Consider the following 25,277-nt stretch of genomic DNA (forward strand, 5'->3'; position numbering starts at 1 on the left):
AACAAAATATTGGTGGTAAGATATAGGTATATTTAGGTGGAATGAAGATGCACAATAAATTAATAATTTAATCCCCTTGAATTGCTAATGTAAATAAGAATAAAAAATAAATATAATAAAAAATAAAATAGTGTAAATAACTCAATAGCAGTGAGCCTGACTGATTCTCCACTCACTGTAGATGTACTGGTACACAGCTTTTGCAAATGAAAGGGAATTGTGCCCTTCAAAATTTCATTTTGATGATAAGCTACATGGCAATATATACATGTTGCTTTAATAGTAGGAATATTATCAAATATGTTGACAAGTACACCCTACTGCATTACAGTTACATCTCTCTTTACTGTGTTCATATCACTTTAGTCTTATTAGTCCTTCACTGCTTCTCCCAATTTTCCTCTCTCTCCTGCTGCAAGAAAACAGGAGTATCTCCATTTATATCAGTTGAGTTACTGAATTGTAAAAATGATGAAAATGAGAAGAGCAACATGATCAATAAATCTATCTAATCACGAGATTTGATTAGACCAATTTTTCATAATTCATATTAAAGTGATTACAAAAATTTCCACCCTTTCCATCACGTTTCAAATTACATTGCAAACTTCTGAGGGCACAGACAATAGGTTGTGAATCTTCCACCCCTAATAACCATGTTACAACATTACATCTTCATGTACTTTAGATTCAACTACAATAAAATTCAAAGGAAATCCATTGCTGTATGAGAATTTTAATCACATTTGTATTGGTCAAACTGAGATCAAAATATGATCCAAGATTCGTAACTATATTTGTGGAAATGTATATTCCTGCAAAGCATAGTTAGACAAATTACAAAAAAAAAAAAAAAAAAAAATCAGAACACATACATTAGATTTAGCTTAATATTCAGAAGTGTATAAAGGAATTAATGACTCAACTCTCATTGAATTTCACACTTAGCAACTTTCATATTCCAGTAAAAAAAAGGCAGAAACATTTATTTAGACCCATGAATTGCCAGAAAGCAAGAAAACAAGCAAGCAAGCAAGCATGCCAGCCAACAGAATATTCTCACCTCTCAATCGATACTCAAATACCATCAACCAGACTGTAATTTAAATACAGACTCCAAGTGAGTTATAACTTCTTGAAGATGATTGTTCTTCATATATAATAACATTCTGTGGGGAGATCTTGAATCCCGTGTGAATGTGGACAAGAGTTAACTCTCAAACAAAGCTCCAAAGGAGAAGGTAAAGGTAAGTCATCTAAATCAGTACAAACATATTTTATACATTAAGTTGAGAAAATTCCACTTGCTGTATTTTGTATTGAATTTTCCAGGAGAAAACTTCATTTCCACCAATATATTTCTTTTTGAACATAGTGCTATCAATAGAGATAAATTTCATATTAATCAATGAGTCTACATGTGTAAGTTCTCAGGGTAAAATCCTGCCTTCTTTGATGGGCATTAATAGGAATGTTGACCTTGAATGCAGTGGGGCCTGAATTTCACCCTCAGACTTCTTTGACTGTCAGTGATCCTTACTTCTCATTGAATCATCTGCCTTCTAGAATGTCGTCAATGTCTGCACTAAGACAATTTTTAGGCCAACTTCTGATAACATGGAGTAGTATCTTACATCTCCACTGGTCCTGTGAAGTCAATGGGACAGATCCAGCTGGAGTAAACTAGTACATTGCCAGAAAAAGGACAATTCAACAAACAGTTCTGGTAATTTTTTTTATAAAAAATAAAGTATTAAGTAAGGATTTCATGGCAACAGTTTCCCATTATTCCCTTTCCTTTTATCATAGATTCATAGAAGATTAGGGTCGGAAGGGACCTCAGGAGTCATCTAGTCCGACCCCTGCTCAAAGCAGGACCAATCCCAACTAAATCATGCCAGCCAGGGCTTTATCAAGATGGGCCTTAAAAACTTCTAAAGGTGGAGATTCTACCACCTCCCCAGGTAACTCATTACAGTATTTAACACCCTCCGTGTGAAAAAGTTTTTCCTAATATACAACCTAGACCTTCCTCACTGCAACTTGAGACCATCACTCCTTGTTCTGTCATCTGCCACCACTGAGAACAGCCTAGCTCCATCCTCCCTGGAACCATCCTTCGGGTAGTTGAAGGCCACTGTCAAATCCTCCCTCACTCGTCTCTTCTGCAGAGTAAACAAGCCTAGTTCCCACAGCCTTTCCTCATGTCATGTGCTCCAGCCCCCTAATCATTTTAGTTGCCCTCCACTGGACTGTCTCCAATTTGTCCACATGCTTCCTGTAGTGGGGGGCCCAAAACTAGACACAGTACTCTAAATGTGGCCTCACCAATGCTGCATAGAGGGGAATAATCACTTCCCTCGATCTGCTGGCAATGCTCTTACTAATGCAGCCCAACATGCTATTAACCTTCTTGGCAACCAGGGCACACTGCTGACTCATATCCAGCTTCTTATCCACTCTAACACTCAGGTCCTTTTCTGCCGAACTGCTACTCAGCCAGTCAGTCCCTAGTCTGTGACAGTGCATGGGATTCTTTTGTCCTAAGTGCAGGACTCTGCACTTGTCCTTGTTGAACCTCATCAGAATTCTTTTGGCTCAATCTTCTAATTTGTCTAGGTCAGTCTGTATCCTATCCCTGCCCTCCAGCATATCTATCACTCTCCCCCCAGCTTAGTGTCATGTGCAAACTTACTGAGAGTGGAATCCACCTCATCCTCCAGATCATTAATGAAGATGTTGAACAAATTGATATTGAGGTTTTGTATATGGAAATTCTCTGCTGACAGGGGGATAGAAGGGTATTTTGCAGGAGACAGTGTTTTGGGGCTGGTTAAGGTAAGGGGGGATATCCTGGATTGGTAACACTGAAATGTAGATACGGTGAAGACATAAGCTATTGGTCCTCACATGGTCTGTAGGATGTGTCATCCAATTAGATTCAAGAATAATATATGTTAGTAACTAGTAAAAATGTGTATAAATTGTGTAATTTATGACATGAATTGGAACTGTGGTATAACCCTGTACCTAAGTCCCCTGCGTCTGGGCCTGGCTGGCATGGACACGAAGTTCTTACATGCATAATACTGTAACCCGAGTGTGGTGATGGAGTAGACAAAGAAGGCCGAACAGTGTCATGGTGGATCCAGGATCTTTACAGTTGGTCGGATTGACGGCCGCAATAGTATTGTTCTCTTTTTCCAGTCTACCCATCAACTTCTGATCCCACATAGCAACCCCCCAATTGGGTAATATTCCAGAAAGTGCGGTCAGCCTCATCACGTCAACATTCACCCATCATTTTGTTCATTTCCACTGTGAACATCTCCACTAATTTCTAGAATTCCGGGCCCCCTTTCCATGACATCTCATAGATTTCCCAGGCGCTTTGAATTCCTCTGCTCAATTCCTTTCACTGCAGCTTGCCAATTTGTACCACTCTATATGTGGGGCTTTAAAATCAGAGAACCATATAAGATTAGGGTTGGAAGAGACCTCAGGAGGTCATCTAGTCCAACCCCTTGCTCATAGGAGTAAGTTATATTTAGACTAACTTTAATGTGTGCTTGTATTACTGGAGTGGTGTAAAATAGCCTTATGGTAGATTGACAAAGAGATTCAGGCACCTAACTGACATTTTTGTGTCTAAATCCCATAATCAGATAGGACTGGTATTCCAAAAGACAAACAAACACACAAACAAAGAGAAAGTAATCAGTTGCTGTTGAAATACTTGAAAATAGTTGGGGCTGGTCCTGCTTTGAGCGGGGGGTTGGACGAGATGACCTCCTGAGGTCTGTTCCAGGCCTTGTCTTCTATGATTCTATGAAAATCTGTAGGCTCCTAAACTCACTTGGTACCAACATGTTTGCAGAAATGGTTCCGACGGAATCCTACGGGACTGCACACCGCTGTCCGCTCTGAGTAGCTGGATGCCTTAGCCCTAGAGCTCTTTACAAAGAAGGGGAAGTCATTCTTCTGCCTCACTTGCCTGGAGGGCTGAGGAAGCCTTGCCTATGTGTGCCGAGCGTCAAATCCCTGACTGCATCAGCCACAGGCAACATAGACATTCCGCTCTTAGCCTACGCCGGCTCCACTGTCCCTCTGAAGGTTAGCGATGGGCTTGACACGGGCCTGGGGCCCCACAGCATCCTCCCAGAGTCACCAGCCATTGGTTCACGGGACAGGCTGGAGTGTGCCTATCCTGACCTGCAGAGGAACAGCAGAGCCCACGTAGGCTGAGAGAGGAGTGGCTTGCGTTGCCTGTGGCCGGTGGAGTCAGGGAGCTGAACCCCGGCTGGACAGACATGCTTAGGGCAGGTGGGTACCCTGGGAAGCATCACAGTCTCCTGAGGACCGCAAAGTTTAAGTCTAACTAACGTCTTAGCATAGGGGCATCTACGCTATACAGGAGCTCAGACTGGATGATCTAACCATCCCTTCTGGCCTTGGAATCGAGGAATCCATGACTTTTCCCATCACTCCCCTGTGTTTAAATGACTCAGTCTTACTCACGGGAGCGTCGTTAACGCCTCCATGCCTCTGTTTCCCCTCCCATGTTTTGTCTCATTACGCTTTTGGCCATGGACTGTTTCTCGCCATGTGTTGCTATGGTGCCGAGCACAATGGGGCCTTGATCTTGATTGGGATCTTTGGTTGCCATAGTAATGCCTAATAACGATGATGGAAGATGCAAACCTGCCGGTTCATTTTCATTCCAGGGTACCATGAAGCTCTAAACTTTTCCCTTCTCCTAAAATGTAAACAGGGAGCCCTGGGTTCTGTTCCTGGCTCTGCCACTGGCCTGCTGCATCCAGAGAGCTCTGTGTGGGGAAGGGAGTGAGAGGGGCTGGGCTGCAGGTAACTAGCAGAGGGTCAGGATCCAGGGGAATAGCCAGCGTCGTGTGTTTGGGACAGCACAGCCAGCACAGAGGGGGTGTAACTCCCAACTGAGGTGTATTGGAAGTAGTTAGAGGACAGCAATAGCGGGGGCTTTGTAGGTTAGGACAGAGGCACATCAGTGAATGGACCCCAGGGCGGAGATAGCAGGGGCTGCGGGTCAGGACTGAGGGGCACCGGCAGAGCTGGGGCTCGTGGGCAGGACAGCAAAGCCCGTCACAATCCAGGTGAGTTGGCTGATCTCTGTCACGGAGGCCTAGAAACCTGGAATTGCCTTTCGCTCACTACGGCCGGGCCCTGCTACCTTGGCTAACCTGGTGGGAATCTCCGGTTTGTTTACGTCCGTTTCACGGCACTCTGCACACCCTGTTACTTTTCCTCGCTCGCAGGGACGCTGGTGGAGTTTGTGAATGAAGGATCGCCTTTCACAGGGGCTGGCACAACTGGCTTGACCCCTTTCCCTTTACACATCAGGGGCCTACTTGACATAGGAACAAACCCTCCCTTTCCTTTGTCTAACTTTAATCCATGCCTCCGACTTTTTTTTCTAATCAGCCCCGATGGGACTGCCGCCGAGACCTGCATTTCCCAGCAACGTTTCTATTCTATTGGCCTGTCACGGGACCCATTAAAATGACAAGTAACTTTGTTTCTGTCGCTGGCCCTTAATTTCTGGAGAGCTTTGTCAGGTCTCCAGACAGTGACCAGGTCTCAGCAAGATGGAACATTTCTCAGAGAACTGATTAAGACACGAGGAGTTATAACAAGTTCTGAGTCCTCCTGTAAATCCCTAGAAATCCACAGGTGCTGCCTGGCTAATTGGAGAGATTTCTTTTTAGTAGCTACATTGCTAACGGAGATTATTTTAATGAGCACATAATGAAGCAGGGCTTTTTAACTGATCATTATTTTTATCCTAAGCGAGAGTCAATGAAATTAACGTGTTTCAAATGCCACTGAGCAGCGTTGCTTCACGCTGGGGATCTGTCACTGTAGAGCTGTGATCAGACATGTAGAAACAGCAGCGTCCTTACGGTCAAGCACTTTACACACTATGGAAAACTGTTTATTGCCTCTTCTCTCATCAGCTACCAGAGACCAAGACAGCTCTTGTTACAGTCTATCCCCTTGCCACTGCTGCCCTTAGCAGAGTGTTACAGCCACACAGCAAGCCCTTTATCGGCTCCAATTCCCACCTGCTTTGCCTGTGAAATTAGCTACACTCAGAGTCAGAAGGACTATTACCAATAATCATGGTATATTTTTAAGTAGACTATAGTGCCCATGACTGTGAAATTCACCCACTCCTCAGCCCCTGCTCTCTGAAGTCCACTTCCCACATTGATGGGGCCATTAGCAGTAGATAGATAGAACAGGTGAATATAAACACCATTAGACAGGTAGATGAGAGCCAATTAGACAGATGAACAGATGACATGGCAGATTGACAGAAGAGTAGGTGGACAATCAGAAACACAGATGGATGGACAATTAGGTGGCTAAATAGTAAAAGGAGGAAAATGGACAGATGTTGGACAGACAGACAGTAGGATGGACAGTTAGGTGGATGGATAGTTATATAGATACGTGCTTAGATAGAGAGAGAAGTGGGAATACAAGCTCACACAAACACACACACACCCCAGTCCTGTCAGACAATGTGATCCAAAACTGACTGGAAGAGCTCATTTCTCTAGGCCAGAACTCAGAAGACAGGTTAAGCGAAGACTTTCACAGTGTAGGCACCAAGCTCTGAGGCTGCCAGTAAAGAGGTCAGTTGGTGTTACACACAGTTCTGTGATTTTCATATGGATAATGCAATAGAAAGTGAGAGCCTGAGGCCTGAAACCTAGTAGAACAGGATAAGGCATAAGGCCTAAGTGGAAAAAACCGTGAACATGAGTCAGGCTGTAAACTTACAACCTCACAGAAACTGGCACGAAGAAGCGCTGATACTGCAAACACACATATTTCCAAAATATTACTAATATCAAAACATTACTAATATCTAAACTATATATACCAGAGACAGAAGATCCTAGGACCAGAAAGACAACAAGGGCCATCAGACCCCCTGACATGACACTTTGATAGAAATGTCTGATACGATGACAAATAGAGTTGCTTTGCCTGAACCATCCAGTACAAGGCGAGGGACGGTATCAGACTACGTCAAGAGGGTGGCAACTACCTACATCAAAGGGGACAGAACGGAATTGTCTGTAACAGTGTATAAAAGAGGGAGTCAGAGGGAACAATGTTGTCTGGCCTAGGGGATAACGGAGATTCCCGCTGTTAAGTTGTGCCGAGTCCATTGTAACGGAGTACTTGTATTTGAAGTGTACCCGTCGATACTTTATAGGTCACTTCTCATTGTGCTTCAACTGCAATAAACCTGGCTCGGATGCCTTTGTTGCTCAGCGAATCCATGGTCGTGTCGACTCATTTGATCGTGAGTGCTGTCTCAGCTATTTGCAGAGCTAAGACAGCACCTACATGAGGGACACTCGCATGCAGCCTGCACTGACAACTAACAACTGACAACAGATCAGTAACCACTAATAAATAATGGCTGGGAAAGTCAGTTATGGAACCTGAGTTTCACAAAGATAATTGGGGGTGTTTATAATTCAGACCCTAAAATCGTTCAGGCCCATTGCTGCTATTAATTTGATTGGTAGCATCAAGTGATGCACAGACAGGCCTGTATGATAACCCCAGTATCCAGTTATTGCCACAGATATTAACTGAGTGTTCATTCCCCACCACACACATACCTGCGAGGATGCGTACAGACCAATGGTGCACGTAGACACATGCAAGCACACACAGAGTTAGACACCTAACCACCTATGTGCTTATGTAAATCCAATAGGCACCTATCTGCATTTTTAGGTTACTAAATACCTTTGCAAATCTGGCCTTAATTCCCTTAGATTCCTTTGAAAATCCCAGGCCACCGGCTTCTGCCAACAATCATTGAAGTGAACAGGAGAGTAGGCCCCAATCAAGGTGTTAAACAATACTTATCTGTTGGGTGTAGTGTACACCACATCAACAGGTATTAGCTGCAAGGCATTAATATAACATATATTATTTCTCTGAGCTATTGGATAGATATTGGCTGAAATTTCTCCTTCCATATTTGACATAAATCTTAAGGGGACTGAACATTCTGCAATAGTAACATACGGTCACAATGTCCTAAGTTCTTTCTCTGAACTATCAGACATGCCTGTCTCAGAGCAAGTACAAAATTTCCAAAAGCCAGTCCCTTGCCATTTACCTTGAGAAAAAGAGTGGTTTAAAAAATTACTTCTAGACATGGCTCCATTCCGTGTTATTTGTTGGCCATTGGGATAGAATATCCAGAGGAGTCTATGCCGCTGGTTGACTGAGAGAATAAGCAATTCAACTTTAGCCCAGCGTGAGTTGGAACTGAGAAAGTAACTCAGAAGAACCTACCTACCTTTTTATCTTGGCTCTCAGAATCAAAGAGAGATTGGTGCCCAGAATGATTTTTCAGCAAGTGTTCCCCCCCAATATCTAAAACACCATTTCAGCAGTAGCCAATGATTTGCCTCTGAGACTCTGCCAGAAAGAGGGACACATTTTTAGCTGGTGTAAATTAGTGTTGCTCCATTGGTGTCAATGGGACCAGTTCCCCAGTTGGTTCAAGTGTAGATCCATTGGCATCAATGGGACCAGATCCTCAGTTGATGTAAATAGGTGTAGATCCATTGGTGTCAATGGGACCAGATCCCCAGCTGATTCAAGTAGGTGTAGCTCCAATGGAGTCAGCGGGACCAAATCCTCAATTGTTGTAAATTGGCATTGCTCCACTGGAGTCAGTGTGCCAGATCACCAGCTGGTTTGAATTACCAAAACACCCCTGAATCCAATAGAGTTGTATCAATTGACACCAACTAAGGATCAGCACCCCATTTTCAGATTTACCAGTCATGGAGTTCATTAACACTGATATAATACCCTCAGTAAATAGTGAGAAATATATGTGCAAATCAGGAGTAACTCCATGGAGGTGAAATATGGTGAGTCTCCTCTTACTGACCAGGGAATAACTGCTAACGACAATGGAGACACACACAACTGCTTAATAACGCAAAGTAACACATTGGGGAGTGCTTCTGGCTTGGATTTCAAAGAAGCTAATGGAGATAGTTTCCCAAACCTCATTTAAAGCCACTGGAAGTTGGACATCTAAATCCCTTTGGTCCTATTGAATATCTCAACTTCTACTGCTGTCTTCTGCTAGGCAGAATAAGAGTTGCTCAACAATGTGGTTGATAGCAGGAAAAACTTTTTCCCTAGGAGGGTGGTGAAGCACTGGAATGTGTTACCTAGGAAGGTGGTGGCATCTCATTCCTTAGAGGTTTTTACAGAAAGTTCCACTTGGTCACTCTCAGCTTTTTGTTGCTGGTTTCCCATTCTGCAACCAAAATGAAAAGCGTGGGAAGCCATTTTTTTCTTTGGGAGGGCGGAAATATTTTGACCATCAGTATGGACCAACTCTAAATTTAGCATTGAACTTGGGCCCAAATCCACAAAGAGGCTTTTTAGGGCTTTGCTGCCAACTGGTATCCATGAACCCTGGCCTAGCCATATCCTAAACCCCTCTCCTCCCCTCCTTCCCCCACTTTCAGGGGCTTAGCACCTAAACTGGGGTTGGCAACACATTCAATCTGTGCTTGTGTGCCACATCTGAGGACCCTCTTTTGGAACCAGGCACCGACAGCATTTCTCTAAAACAGTGACAGTGCATGGCCAACTCCACGCAAACCAGCCAGGGCTGCAGGGGACTCCCCACTTCTAGCTTTTAGCCCAGCTGTTAATGCAGCCACCTCAGCTGTGGAACACCCCACTTCAATTCTCCTTTCCCTGAAGAGGAGCAGGGATCTGAGGAAGTGTTGTCCACCCTTCAAATAAGCGTATTAATCACTGGCTAAGGGAGATTCTGGTGCCACTTTGTATTCAGTAATTACGTATCCATTGAGGCAGAAAGCACATGACACTGAGTCTGTAGCACAGTGGGTCAGGAAGGGATTTTCCCCACTAATGTATTCTGGCTTCTGGTGGGTTTTTTTTAATCTCTTTCCTCCAAAGCATCAGAGATGGCCATGGGCTGCAGATGGGACATGGAAGGGGATGTACAAGAGCTCTGAGATGGCACTCAGTGTTCTCTCTCTCAGGTGCTCACCTAGCTGGTTCTTGCTCATATGCTCAGGGTCTAAGTGGTTACCACATAGAATCATAGAAGATGGGGGCTGGAAGGGATCTCTGGCAGTCATCTAGTCCAACGCCCTGCTGAAAGCAGGACCAACCCCAACTAAATCATCCCACCCAGGGCTTTGTCAAGCTGGGTCTTAAAAACCTTTAAGGGTGGTGATTCCACCACCTTCCTAGGTAACCTATTCCAGTGCTTCACCGCCCTCCTAGAGCAAAAGTTTTTCCTAATATCCAACCTAGACCTCCCCACTGCAACTTGAGACCGTTGCTCCTTATTCTGTCATCTACTACCACTGAAAACAGCCTAGCTCCGTCCTCCCTGGAATCCCCCTTCAGGTAGTTAAAGGCTGTGTGGCTGATGGCTGGCTTCCCCCTAGTGGGTCTCACGCTCTCCTGCTTGTAGTGGGCCAGGAAGTTGCCCGTCACCCCGTTTTCCCAGGGGAGGGGGTAGGGACCCAGGCCCACCCGCTCCTCCAGGTCCCAACCCAGGGGCCCCATGAGGAGCAGCTATGTGCTGCTGGTACTGTTCTCCAGACTGCACGCTCTTCCCCTGGGCTACTTTTCCCCCTCCTTCAGTCCTTCTGGCTCCTTGAGCCGGTACCTTCCTCCTGGCCACTCCATGGCAGGACTCTGCTCTCCAGATCTCGGCTCGGCTCGGCTCGGCACTCCTACTTCCTCCAGCTCATGCACTGACTGTTTGGCGCAGAGGGCTTTTATGGAGCACCTGGCTAGTCCTTAATCAGCCTCAGCTGCTCCTAATTGCCCCCTAATGGCTTAGTTAGGCATTAGGAAACAAGGCCATGAGCATTCTGGGACTCACATCCCTCCCATCCCCACTCTCCTCCTGTTTCTGGAGGAGCCTGCTGCCCTGGGGAGCCCCTGATGCTCCTTCTTGGGGACCCTACCTACTTGCCCCCCAGCTGGCTGTGGGGGCCTGCTGCTTTTACTGGTGTGAGCACCCTTCCCCCTGTTGCTGCTCCCCCTCTGGCCCCAGCCTTTGGGGCACCCCTGCCCCTTCCCTTCCCCCTGCCCCATTCCCTGTCACTGACCCCTGCTCCCTCTGCAGTTCTCCCCATCCTGTAGCCTCCTCCCTAGTTTGTTTGTTTGTTTTCCCCCTGGTTTGGTTGTTTGCCCTGTCCTGCCCCCACCCTGTCCTTGGCTTCTTTGTTTGTTTGTTTGTTTGACCTCTCCTGGCCCTGCCTTGGTCTGTTTTTCTGTTTGAATTGCCCTGGCCCTACCTTGGTTTGCTCCCTGCCCCGCCCAGGCTCATTGCCTAGCCGTGCCTTAGCCCTCCCCCTTCCCCCTCCACTGCCCTTTTCCCCTCTGCCCTGGCCCAGGACTCCTGCCCCATGGTGCTCATGGCCCCCCTCTAATTGCCCCCCCGTTTTTTTTGTTTCCCCCCCCTGCACACTGCACCCCCCCCCTTGAGTTGAAATAGTCCTTGCCCCCAGTGCAGCCGGAGGAGCCGGTGTTCCATCCAAGGCTGGTGAGTGTGTTCCTTGTGCCCCTGCCTGAATTGGCCTTCCCTTCTCCCCCTGTCTTGGTGCTCTCCTCCCCTGCTTCTGGTGCCCCATAAAGGGGCCCAGTACCGGGTCCATTATAGCTCGGGAGAGACCCGGTGCTTCCTCTGCTGGGCAACGGGGCATGTCTGGAGGGACTGCCCCCTGGCCCGGCAAAGCAGGGAGCCCGGGACCCCCGGGACCCAGGGGGGTGCCAGCCAGACCAGTGGTGGCGCCCCCCTCAGCCGTGTGGTCCCTGTGGCTGCCCCTCCCCCATCAACGGCCACCTCCGCTCGGGCCCTGGGGGTGCCTCCCCCGGTGTGCCCAGATGAGCGGGTGGGCCCTGCTAACGCCCAGAGCAGTCTGGCGGGGCCTGTGGGGGAGAGGGAGCCAGGGCCACCTCTGGTGGACACTGGAGTGGAATCGCCTCAGGGAGAGGCCTTTCCTTCCCCTGCTGCCCCACCTCCGCTTTCCCGTCCCCTGCGCTCTTGCCCCCTGGCCCTGCCCCCATCGCCCAGACCTCCACCTCGGAGGGTTGGGTGCTCATGCAGGTCAAGCGCTGCAAGCGCAAGGCCGGGCCCCAGCGCCCCCTCCCCCTCATCGCCGAGCGGGGTAAACATCCCTGCAAGTCCCACAAGGGGGCTGCTGGACCCAGGCCTTCCATCGCGCCCCCTGCAGGCAGCTGGACTCACCACTCTCCAGCGCGGGATGGCCCCCTCCCGTCAACCCAGTCACCTCTTCCCTGGAGTGCCGGGCCGTCTGCTGAACCTTGTCAACGTCTATGCCCTGACTGTGGGCCTGGAGTGGGTGCGGTTCTTTCAGCAGGCAGCCGCCTTCCTCAGTGTACTGGATCCTCGCGAGTGCCTGGTCCTGGGCAGGGACTTTAACACCACCCTTGAGGAGCGGGACCGCACAGGGACCAAGCAGTGCCAGGCTGCCGCCGACATCCACAACCCGGACGACACCGTCACCTTTGTCCGGGTGGGGGAAGATCGGTCGAGCCACTCCCGGTTGGACAGCATCTATCTTTCCCAACACCATCTCTCGCGGGCCCACTCCTCCAGCGTATGGCCGGTGACCTGGTGACCGTGACGCCCTCCTTGACAGCAGAGAGGCCGGGGCCGGCCTACTGACATTTCAACAACAGCCTGCTGGAGGACGTGGGCTTCGTGGTGTCCTTCTGGCGTCCTTCTGGGAGTTCTGGCTGGCCTGGCAGGGGCAGAGGTGTGCCTTTCCCTTGGCGCAGTGCTGGTGGGACATGGGGATGGTGCGCGCCTGGCTCTTCTGCCGCGACTACACTCGGGGGGCCAGCCGGCGGAGGGATGCGGGGATAGAGCAGTTGGAGCGGGAGGTCTTAGCACTAGAGAGGCATCTGGCCACCAGCCCTGAGGATTCATCCCTCTGCGGAGCGTGCCGGGAGAAGCGGGAGGAGCTCCAGGCCCTCGAAGACCTCCGGGCTCGGGGTGCCTTCGTTCGATCCCGCATCTGTCTCCTTCGGGAGATGAATCGCGCGTCCCACTTCTTCTACGCCCTGGAGACACGACAGGGGGCCCGGAAGCACATCACCTGCCTTCTGGCGGAGGATGGTGCCCCCCTCACGGATCCGGTGGAGATGCATGGAAGGACCCGGGCCTTCTACGCCGACCTTTTCTCCCCGGATCCGACCGAAGCCACCGCCCGGAGGATGTTCTGGAACAAACTTCCCACGGTCAGCACGGGCAACCGGGACCAGCTGAAGCTACCTCTTACTCTGGCCGAGTTCTCGGAAGCCCTCTGCCTCATGCCCACCAACAAATCCCCGGGCATGGATGGGCTGACTGTGGAGTTCTACCGCATGTTTTGGGATGTCCTCGGCCCAGATCTCTCCACCGTCTGGGCCGAGTCCAAGGCCAGTGGAGAGCTCCCCCTTTCGTGCAGGCGGGCCGTGCTCACCCTGCTTCCCAAGAAGGGGGACCTCTGCAACCTCCAAAACTGGCGTCCCATCTCGCTCCTCTGCATGGACTACAAAATCGTGGCCAAGGCCGTCTCCCTGAGGCTGGGATCCATGCTGCAGGACGTGGTCCATCCCGACCGGACCTACACCATCCCGGGCCGTACCATCTTTGACAACTTGTATTTGGTATGGGATCTCTTAGAGCTTGGGTGTAGGGATGGTCTGTCGTTCGCCCTCCTATCCCTGGATCAGGAGAAGGTGTTCGACAGGATGGACCACGGGTATCTCCTGGGCACCCTGCGGGTGTTCGGCTTCGGGCCCCGCTTTGTGGGTTTTCTCTAGGTGTTGTACATCTCTGCGGAGTGCCTGGTCAAGCTCAACTGGACCCTGACCAAACAGGTCAGCTTCGGGCGTTTCCTCTGTCTCCTCCATCGGAGGATGACAGGGTTGGTGATCCGTGAGCCAGGGCTGAGGCTGGTCTTGTCAGCGTACGCTGACGACGTGCTCCTCGTGGTCCAGGACTCAGGCGATCTGGTGCGGTTGGAGGGCTGCCTGGCTGTCTACTAGGCAGCCTCCTCTGCCCGGGTCAACTGGGCCAAGAGCTCTGGCCTGATGGTAGGGGCCGGGTGGCAGGTGAGCTCCCTCCCACCCATGCTTCAAGCCATCCGGTGGAGCACGGGTCCGCTGCTCTATCTGGGCATTTACCTTTCTGCCACCCATCCCTCCCCAGCAGAGAACTAGCAAGATTTAATGGACAGGGTGGTGCGGCGGCTACGGAGTTGGACGGGACTGCTCCGGTGCCTCTCCCTTCGAGGGAGGGCGCTGGTCCTCAACCAGCTGGTCCTGTCCATGCTCTGGTACCACCTCAACACCCTGGTCCCGATCCCGAGCTTCCTGGCCTACCTCCAGAAGACAGTTCTGGAGTTCTTTTGGCCAGGACTTCACTGGGTCTCTGCAGGGATCCTGAGTCTCCCCCTGGGGGAAAGGGGACAGGGCCTGTGCTGCATCCGCAGCCAGGTCCACACCTTCCGCCTCCAGGCCTGCAGAGACTTTTTTATGGTGCAGGTATTCCGGCGTGGAGCCACTTGGCGCATGCCTTCCTCCGCCGCCTACAAGGGCTCCGATATGACCGGCAGCTCTTTATCCTCCACCCGAGGGGTCTTCCGCGAGATCTCTCCGAGCTGCCGGTCTTCTACCAGGACCTCCTCCGGACCTGGAGGCCCCCTTTGGTCCCTGACGGGGAGGATCTCCTCGTGGAGCCCCTGCTACACAACCCTCAACTCGGTGTGCAGGTGGCGGAGACCCCCTCGGTGCGACGGAGGCTGGTCCTGGCGGGAGTCACCAAGATCAGAGACCTCCTGGACTATGACCGGGGGGGACTGGTTGGACCCCAATGCGCTGGCTCGGCGTATGAGGCTCTCCACCCTTCGAACCCCCCGGCGCGTACTCCAGGAGGTGAGGGCAGCCTTGCCCCCGCTGTTCATGTCTACCTCGAGCGGGTCCTGGGAGAGGGTGCTCCCCGCCTGCCCCTCAGCCCCGGCCCTCCGGCACTCTCCATCAGGCCCCGGCCCCGCGAGCCCTCTCAGCCCCCCCCGTCCCTATGCACCGAGCCCGCTGCACGATATGCAGCTGGTCCTTTTCCGAACCGCGTCGAGAGACCACCTTTACATGCTCGTGCTCCATACCTTTCACTTCCCCGCCCTTGCGTCCTGCCCCGACACCAAATGGCGGGACCTGTTGCCCCCTCTGGAGGGCGGGGACCCCCGGTGGGCCAGCCTGTATTCCACCTTGACCCCATGGCCCGCAGGGGACATCAGTTGGCGGCTCCTTCACGGAACCATGAGCACGGGCGTGTACTTGGCACGGTTCACCCCCTGCCCCGTCACTTGCCCCTTCTGCGGCACGAGGGAGACCCTGGAGCACGCATACCTGGAGTGTGCCAGGCTGCAGCCCCTTTTCCGGCTCCTCCAGAACCTCCTGTTGAGGTTCTGGCTGCACTTCTCCCCGCACTTGTTTATCTATGCACACCCTGTCCGTGGCTCCATGAAGTCACGGGACCTCCTTGTCAACCTCCTCTTGGCACTGGCCAAAGTCACCATCTATAATACCAGGGAGGGAAGATTGGCTGGGGAGGCGCCCTGCGACTGTGGGGCCTATTTCCGTTCCCTTCTTCGTTCACGTATCTGGGCAGAGTTCTTCTGGGCGGTGTCCACCGGCTCTGTCGACACCTTCCGGGAGTGGTGGTGGGCACTGTCCGGGGTTCTCTGCTTGGTGTCCCCTTTTGGCTCCCTCTGACCTCACGCCCCTTCCTGTTTTTTACATTTGTTGTCCCACGGAATCAGTTGCTTTCTAGGTCTGGTGGCTCCTCCCCTTAGGCTGGGGGAGGGGCCTTGAGCGGTGGGCGGGCATGAGCCCGCCCACCTTCCTAGTTTGCAAATAGGACCACTCTCCTACTGCCCTCTGCCTTCGCTATCTCACAGCTGCTAACAAATCCCCCCTCATTCTTCTCTTTTGCAGACTGGACATGCCTATTTCCCTTATATAATAGTCTAGTCTCCTGTAAGCTCTCATACTTTGCTCCAGTTTCAGTTTCTGGCTTTAATGTGCGGGTGCTTATGGCCTGGGAAATACAGATCAGAGAAAATGATCGGATGGTCCTTCAGATTCCCTGACTCCATGACATTCCCATGAAAGGTAGAAAACCCCCAATTAAAAAAAACCCTTCTCTTCTTTGGTCTGAGTGGGGAATTGAAACTTGGCCCTTCGTGTGCTGGGATTGGTCTTACCACTGGGTTAATGGTTAGAAGAGAACCTTCAGCTGCCTTTCCACCCTGTCCAAGCTGTGCTGTGAGCATCCCTACTGAACAAGGCTCGGCAGATGAGATCGGTGTTGCCCGGTTTGAGGATCATGCTGGCGTTTAGGTGGGAGATAGAGGACTAGTGCTTGCTAAAGTAGCAGTCTGCAAACATAGCCGTGGACACTTATCCACCTGGGGAGCTTTGACTGTGAACATTTAGGTGCCTACAGGGTTAGGCAGCAGATGATCAGGTGTTTTGTAGATCACAGCGGTGCCTAAATCTGGGTTTAGGTGTCTAAGCCCCAGTTTTAGGTGCCTGAAGCACGTCTATGATCCACAAAACCCTTCCTCAGATGCACCCTAACCCTATAGCTGTCTAAATTCACTGAGTGCCTACATTTTCACAGTAAAAGTACCCTAGGCATGCATGTTTCTGCCTCACTCCAGGTGTCTATCCCCCACCTAAACCCCAGGATGCTCCATAAACCGGGAGAAGAGGGGCAGAGGAGCACATCCATGTGCTCTAAGTGTGTTTAGCACCACACCAAATGGCTGGAGGTGTGGGGGAAGCAGCAAGAGATGCCTCCCTTATTATCTTGAGATCTGTGGTTAGGATACTCTGGCAGGATATGGGAGACCCTCACCCAATTCCCCCATTTGGCACATGAGAAGAAGAGGTTTCATGTGGAATTAAGAGTGCTCTGAGCATACCTACTAGATTGGGCCCCACAGGCAGGAAGCCCTATCTTCACCCGGTCTGAGGATAGTGCTGGGTGAGATGAGTGGTGGGGCATCTGCCTGAGACAGCAATGTGCATGTCCAGAGGCAGAAATGTAGGTAAAAAGTTTAGGCACCATGAGAATTTAGAAACCTATCAGGTTAAGCTGCAGCTGGGCAGGTATTGATGGATTCATAGAATCATAGAATCATAGAATATTAGAGTTGGAAGGGACCTCAGGAGGTCATCTAGTCCAACCCCCTGCTCAAAGCAGGACCAATCTCAGCTACACCATCCCAGCCAGGGCTTTGTCAAGCCTCAGCTTAAAAACCTCTAAGGATGGAGATTCCACCACCTCCCTAGGTAACCCATTCCAGTGCTTCACCACCCTCCTAGTGAAAAACTTTTTCCTAATGTCCAACCTAGACCTCCCGCCCTGCAACTTGAGACCGTTGCTCCTTGTTCTCTCATCTGCCACCACCGAGAACAGCCTAGCCCCATCCTCCCTGGAACCCCCTTTCAGGTAGTTAAAGGCCGCTATCAAATCCCCCTCATTCTTCTCTTTTGCAGACTAAACAAGCCCAGTTCCCTCAGCCTCTCATCATAAGTCCTGTGCTCCAGCCCCCTAATCATTTTTGTTGCCCTCCGCTGGACTCTCTCCAACTTGTCCACATCCTTTTTGTAGTGGGGGGCCCAAAACTGGACACAATACTCTAAATGCGGCCTCACCAATGCCGAATAGAGGGGAATAATCACTTCCCGTGACCTGCTGGCAATGCCCCTCCTAATGCAGCCCAATATGCCATTAGCCTTCTTGACAACCAGGGCACACTGCTGACTCATATCCAGCTTTTTATCCACCGTTACCCCCAGGTCCTTTTCTGCAGAGCTGCTGCCCAGCTCGTCGGTCCCCAGTCTATAGCTGTGCATGGGATTCTTCCTTCCTAAGTGGAGGACTCTGCACTTGTTCTTGTTGAACCTCATCAGATTTCTTTTGGCCCAATCCTCCAGTTTGTTTAGGTCACTCTGTATCCTATCCCTACCTCGCAGGGTATCTACCACTCCCCCCAGCTTAGTGTCATCCGCAAACTTGCTGAGGGTGCAATCTACCCCATCCTCCAGATCATTAATAAAGATGTTGAACAAAACCGGCCCCAGGACCGACCCTTGGGGAACTCCGCTTGTGACCGGTTGCCAGCTAGACATGGAGCCATTGATCACTACTCGTTGAGCCCTATGCTCTAGCAAGTTCTCTATCCATTTTATAGTCCATTCGTCCAACCCATACTTCTTTAACTTGCTGATAAGAATACTGTGAGAGACAGTATCAAAAGCTTTGCTAAAGTCAAGGTATATCACATCCACCGCCTTCCCTACATCCACAGAGCCAGTCACCTCATCATAGAAAGCAATCAGGTTGGTCAGGCATGACTTTCCCTTGGTGAATCCGTGTTGACTGTTCCTGATCACCTTCCTCTCTTCCAAGTGCCTTAAAATGGATTCCTTAAGGACCTGCTCCATGATTTTTCCAGGGATTGAGGTGAGGCTGACCGGTCTGTAGTTCCCCGGATCCTCTTTCCTCCCTTTTTTGAAGATGGGCACTAGATTTGCTTTTTTCCAGTCCTCAGGGACCTCCCCTGTTGCCACGAGCTTTCAAAGATAATAGCCAATGGCTCTGAAATCACCTCAGCCAACTCCCTCAGCACCCTCGGGTGCATTGCATCCGGCCCCATGGACTTGTGTATGTCCAGTCCTTCTAAATAGTCTTGGACCCGTTCCTTCAGCACTGCGGGATGTTTGCCTCCTTCCCATTCTGTGCCACCCAGTACAGCAGTCTGGGAGCTGACCTTGTGTGTGAAGACAGAGGCAAAAAAGGCATTGAGTAACTCAGCTTTCTCCACATCCTCCGTCACTAGGTCGCCTCCCTCATTCTCTAAGGGGCCCACACTTTCCCTAATCTTCCTCTTGTTGGCAACATGTCTGTGGAAACCCTTCTTGTTCCCCTTCACGTCCCTTGCTAGCTGCAACTCCAATTGCGCTTTGGCCTTCCTGATTTCATTCCTGCACGTTCTAGCAGAGTTTTTATAATCCTCCCTGGTCATCTGACCAAGCTTCCACTTCTTGTAAGCTTCTTTTTTGCGTTTAAGTTCGCCAAGGACATCCTTGTTAAGCCAAGCTGGACGCCTACCATATTTGCTATTCTTTCTGCACATCGGGATGGTTTGCTCCTGTGCCTTCAATAAGGTTTCTTTAAAATACAGCCAGCTCTCTTGGATTCCTTTCCCCCTCATATTAGCCTCCCAGGGAATCCTGCCCATCAGTTCCCTGAGGGAGTCAAAGTCCGCTTTTCTGAAGTCCATGGTCCGTATCCTGCTGTTCTCCTTTCTTCCTTTCATCAGGATCCTGAACTCGACCATCTCATGGTCACTGCTGCCTAGGTTGCCACCCACTTCTACTTCCCCTACCAAATCTTCCCTGTTTGTGAGCAGCAGGTCAAGAGAAGCACGGCCCCTAGTTGGTTGCTCCAGCACTTGAACCAGGAAATTGTCTGCGACACTCTCCAAAAACGTCCTGGATTGTTTGTGCTCTGCTGTATTGCTCTTCCAGCAGATGTCAGGGTGATTGAAGTCTCCCATGAGAATCAGGTCCTGTGAACTGGAAACCTTTCCTAGTTGAGTAAAGAAAGCCTCATCTACCTCATCCTCCTGGTCTGGTGGTCTGTAACAGACACCCACCACGACATCACGCTTATTGTTCTTGCTTCTAAGCTTAACCCAGAGACACTCAACTGACTTATCTCCAGTTTCATACTGGAGCTCAGAGCAGTCATAGTGCTCTCTTACATACAGTGCAACTCCTCCCCCTTTCGCCCCTGCCTGTCCTTCCTAAACAGTTTATACCCATCCATGACAGCGCTCCAATCGTGAGAGTTATTCCACCAAGTCTCAGTTATTCCAATCATGTCGTAGTTTCTTGACTGTGCCAGGACTTCCAGTTCCTCCTGCTTGTTTCCCAGGCTTCTTGCATTTGTGTACAGGCACTTGAGATAAGTAGCCAATTGGCCTACTTTCCCAGTATGAATCGAGAGGCCTCCCCTGCTGCACCCTCCTCCTTCTGCTTCCTTGTGGTGTCCCTCTTCCCCACTTACCCTTGGGCTTAGGTCCCCGTCCCCCGTCGAAACTAGTTTAAAGCCCTCCTCACTAGGTTAGCCAGCCTGTCTGCGAAGATACTCTTCCCTGTCTTCGTTAGATGAATCCCATCTCTTCCTAGTAATCCTTCTTCCTGGAACAGCAGTCCATGATCGAAGAATCCAAAGCCCTCTCTTCGACACCACCTGCGTAACCACACATTTACTTCCGCAATGCGACGGTCCCTACCTGGGCCTTTTCCCTGAACAGGAAGGATGGATGAGAACACCACTTGCGCTTCAAACTCCTTTATCTCTTTTCCCAGAGCCACATAGTCCGCAGTGATCCGCTCAAGATCATTCTTGGCAGTGTCATTGGTGCCCACGTGGAGAAGCAGGAAGGGGTAGCGGTCTGAGGACTTGATAACTCCTAAACTGGGGATTAGGTACCTAAATGCCTTTTTTGATCTGGGCCATTTTTCTTCAATAGATAACATCACTTCTCCATTCTTCTTGGACATAGATAATGCAGACTCAGTTGACATGTGTAGGATGGAGCATAGCTAGAAGTCAATACTTTCATCCTTGAAATCAATTGGCATTCAATGCCTAAGCTGCCACAGAGCTTTAGGAAAAAACAAGCAGGACTTATCTTTGTCTTTAGTAGCCTAAGTGCCTTTAAAATCTGACCCTCGCTCCCTCTCTTCATCTATAGATGCCTCAGTACTCTTGAAAATCTGTCTCTAAGGGCCAGCGATTTCAATGGGAGTTCGACACATTTGGCCAGAATTTTAAGAGTATTTAGCCGGCTCATTCTCATGGATTCCAACACCTTTAAAAATTTAGCCTAATGGCACTTTTGAAAATTCCATTAGGTGCCTATCTGCCTAAATACTAGAGCTGAAAGCAATTTTTTCACTGAAGAATTTATTATCCAAAAACAAAACAGTTATGGGTTGATCCAAAATTATTTGTGAATTTTTGTTGAGTTTGCGGAATAGTTTCAACTGCACTAGGAAATCAAGATGTGTCAGTAATGTTGAAACATAACGGTTTTAGTTTTATACATGTTATCATGAACCAGCAATGAGTAGAGATAGAGTCCTCCTTGTAGGTTTTTGCTCATTGGTTAGGGCAGTCAACTGCGTTGTGGGAAACCAAAGTTCAATTCCCTGCGCCAATTGATGGAGAGAAGGGCTTTTATCTTGGACCTCTTCCATTTCAAGATAGTGCCCTAGCCACTAAGTGATGGGATATTCCAGTTTGGCTTTTCCTCAGTCTCTCCTGTTGAAGCTGTTCCACATTGTAAAGTAATTAAAAAGTCACTGGAGCAGAAATTTGACCCCAATTTGTAGGAGAGTAAAGAGTTAAAAGCTGGACAAGTGGTCAGGCCTAAATTATAGGGAATGGGGTCAAGGGAAGGGCAAACCTTGTTTCTGATAATTGGTGTGAATTTTAGTTAGTCTGTTATCTCTCCTCTTCTCCTCACTTCCTGGTCATCTGTGCAGGGGATGAGTCTATCGCCATTCCTGTGCAAGGCCTTTTGGTGGAAAGAAAGCATTATCTTCCTTCTCCCCCTGGCATGTCTTTACTTCAAAGAATGTTAGTATGAAATGTATAGGTTTTAAGGTGATGTGCCTGACCTCTGTATGTTAATCCTGTAAACAACGAACAGGGACAGGTATAATTATATTCATCATGTAGTTATTAATATTCATTTTATAGGTGTCAGTGTAACCAAATAAGGGTCTATGGGGAGTTGCTGGAAATGTATCCATTTACATACTGGTATGGATAAAAGAATTGTAAAGTAACCCCCTCGTTGCTCACTCACGACATTGAGGTGGAACGAGCAGGCAGTAAAGGGTTCTGTCTCCCCAATCCACCCCCAGGACAACCTGTTTGATTATTTCTAACACAAACCATCACTCTACAGGTTTTCTTTGGCTTTGGGCATTCTTTGGCCCAATGTCTATTCATTGTCATTCATAGTGACACTTCCAAGTTATCCTTGATGCCTCTCTGTGCTCTGCCTTCCTATCTCTACAAGCTGATCTGTACTTTCTATGTAAGTCTGTGAAATTCTGTGGAGAGCAAGTCCCATGGGCACTTGGGAGGAATATAAAATATGCTTACTTGGATGAATTTTTCAGTGGCGGCTTGTAAGGAAAGCATGTAAGAGGAAGACATTTAGTAGGTGAGGAACTTTTAGGACATGGGAGCAGGGTTCTTAACCCTTTTAGGTTCCTTTCAATATCCTAGCACTAGTAGATTAGGATTCTAATGCATATAGAAATATATGAAGACATTTGAAATCTTTGATACTCAGGACTAGCTCAATCTTCTATTGCAGCCAGTAGAAAGATTCCCCAGTGGCAGTTGAATCATGCCTTTGATATAAGCATTTTGGGGAAAATAATAGATGACACTTCTCCTTGCCACATGCTGTTGAGGATGTTGTGATCAGTGGTGAGACGAATGTTGTATGTGAAGGGGAGGATTCGGTTCTCTAGTTCCATCAACGGGTTGTCCAGGAAGTATAACATACATTAAGTGTCTTGAGGAAGAGGTTTTACAGAACTGGGGATGTGAGTTACTTGTTCATATGTGGCTGGAAAAGAAACTATTTGGCACTGTGCGTAACTGGCTTATCTCTGAAGAGAAAGTATATTTCCTTTGTTTGGGCGAGATCTTCAGATGGTGTAATTCAGAATATCTCAACTGAAATCAGTGGGTCTATTCCACAGCTTGTGTAAATCAGTCTACAGCCACTAAATATACCCAACTGGTGTATATCAGCAGTAGCTCTGTTGAAGGCTTGAGGGCCCATTCCCCAGTTGATGTAAATTGATGTATCATCTTTAAAGTTGAATGGGCCTGATCCTAAGTGATGTAAAATCTTGTGTCTACAATGGAGTCAATGGAGCCGAGTCCCCTGGCAGTGTAAATTGACTCATTGCCATTGAAGTTAATAGACCAACTCCCCAGATGGAATAACTTGTCAGATTGTCATCAAAGTTGGTAGACCAGATCTCCAGCTGGTGTCATTGTTATGGGTCTATTGAAGTCAACTCTAGACTATATAATGCTTTAATAGACTATATAATTACATGAGCTTGAACAGAGCATGGCCATGGAAAGAGAAACAGGTAAAAGAGACATATAAAAGCAAATGATTTTGAATCTGTGTCCTGAGTGGTGAGAAGAATTTCTAAGAGAAAAAGAGAGAGCCCGGGAAATACGCCCGGGAGAGATAAGGAGTTCACATTTTGAAGTGATGACATTATCTTAAGTTACAGTGTTAGCAACTATGTGTTCAACCATGTGAACTTCAGGGCAGATTTAACAAATCTCATACCATCTGAAGTGTACCTGAGTACCATTAAGGTTATTAGGAGGAGTGGGAAGGTCTGGGATACGGACAAGATGATTGTCACAGCTCTTCTGCAAGCATTCTGCACACAAATTTTCAAGAAAAAAATTTCCAACAATGAGCCCAACAAATTTAACTCTCTAATCCCATCTGTTATGTGCTGGCAGGTGGACCTCATGGCAAAGATAGAAAGGGGAAACCGAACCACCATGCAGGAATTCATTCTCCTGGCTTCCCTGGCAGTTGGTATTTGCAGATCACACTCTTTCTGCTGTTTTCTGGGATGTATGTCCTGACAGTCATGGTAAATGTGGCCATCATAACTTTAGTGTGGACCTGGCCACATCTCCATACACCCATGTACTTCTTCCTCTGCAACCTCTCCTTCCTGGAGATCTGGTACACCACCGCCTGTGTCCCCAAATCCTTTGGAATCTTCCTTGGGAAAAGCCAGGTTATCTCCTTCAACGGTTGTGTTCTGCAAATGTACTTCATTTTCCCCCTCGGCTGTACAGACTGTGCCCTCCTGGCTGTCATGGCCTATGACCGCTATCTGGCCATATGCTACCCTTTGCACTATAGCACCTTCATGAACAGCACCTCGTGCACTCAACTGGCTGTTAGCTCTTGGGTGTTCAGTTTCCTGGCTATTTCTGTCCCAGCCTCTCTGATAGGCAAGTTGTCTTTCTGTGGCCCTAACATCATCAATCACTTCTTTTGTGACACAGATTCCTGGATATCCTTCTCTTGTTCGGACGCCGAAACTGCTGAGATGGCGTGTTTTCTCACTCTTTCCACTGCTATCCTAGGCTCTTTATCAATAACCCTGGTCTCTTACATTTATATCATTGCCACCATACTGAGGATCCCGTCAGCCAAAGGCTGACATAGGGCCTTTTCCACGTGTTCTGCTCATCTCACAGTGGTGATTTTATGGTACGGCACCACCATCTTCCTATATGTCAAGCCCTCTCTACAGAACTCATTGGAGTTGAACAAAATAGTGATTACCTTCAACACAATTGTAACTCTGCTACTAAATCCTTTCATTTACACGCTTAGGAACGTAGAGGTGAAGAAATCCATGCAAAAAGTATTCAGCAGGAGATTGTTCTCAAATGATATAGCAAGTCACTGACTGAGCCGAAAAGGAGGAAAAAGGGCCAGCTGTTACGTTAGGGTTATGCACTCTGTGAATGTATGCAGTCTTTGCAACCTGAAATGCTCTTTCCCAGTAAGGGCCAAATGACCTACAAGTTACTCTACGACTCCCATCTATGTGGATTATTTATTGTCATACCAAGGAGATATAGGCCAGAAACCCATTGTGCTAGGTGCTGTACAACCGTAGAGCAAAAAGCCATGAAAGTGGCCGCAAGTTGAGACCGACAAACATGAGACTTTTTGCTGGTGAGGCAGTAATGTTGAGAGGGAGTGTAACTCTGTGTTGGACACGTGAGTAGTGATGAAATGATGTGGGGGTGAATATAAAGAAGTTCTTAAATTTATTGCAAGGGGACCCAGACTCTAGATGGGATATCTTTTGTTGTGAAGTTCTTATGAGAATGGTGATTATCAAAATCACCATTTTCATCCTGTGGGAGACCAAATATTTTGACACTGGTTTTTATGATAAATCATAACAAAAAATTGAAATATTGAAATTTTCAAAATGTTGAG

The 25,277-nt window shown here is 48.8% G+C and overlaps 1 pseudogene; it reads left to right on the forward strand.

The window, feature by feature from the left end:
* The first annotated feature begins 23,806 nt into the window (after window positions 1-23,806).
* LOC137161225 (olfactory receptor 6F1-like) lies at window positions 23,807-24,735 on the forward strand (annotated as a pseudogene).
* The last annotated feature ends 542 nt before the right edge of the window (window positions 24,736-25,277 follow it).

Source organism: Emydura macquarii, unplaced genomic scaffold (genome assembly GCF_026122565.2).
Source record: "Emydura macquarii macquarii isolate MOO-44397 ecotype Brisbane River unplaced genomic scaffold, CSIRO-AGI_Emac_v2 contig_2287, whole genome shotgun sequence".
Taxonomy (NCBI): Eukaryota; Metazoa; Chordata; order Testudines; family Chelidae; genus Emydura; species Emydura macquarii.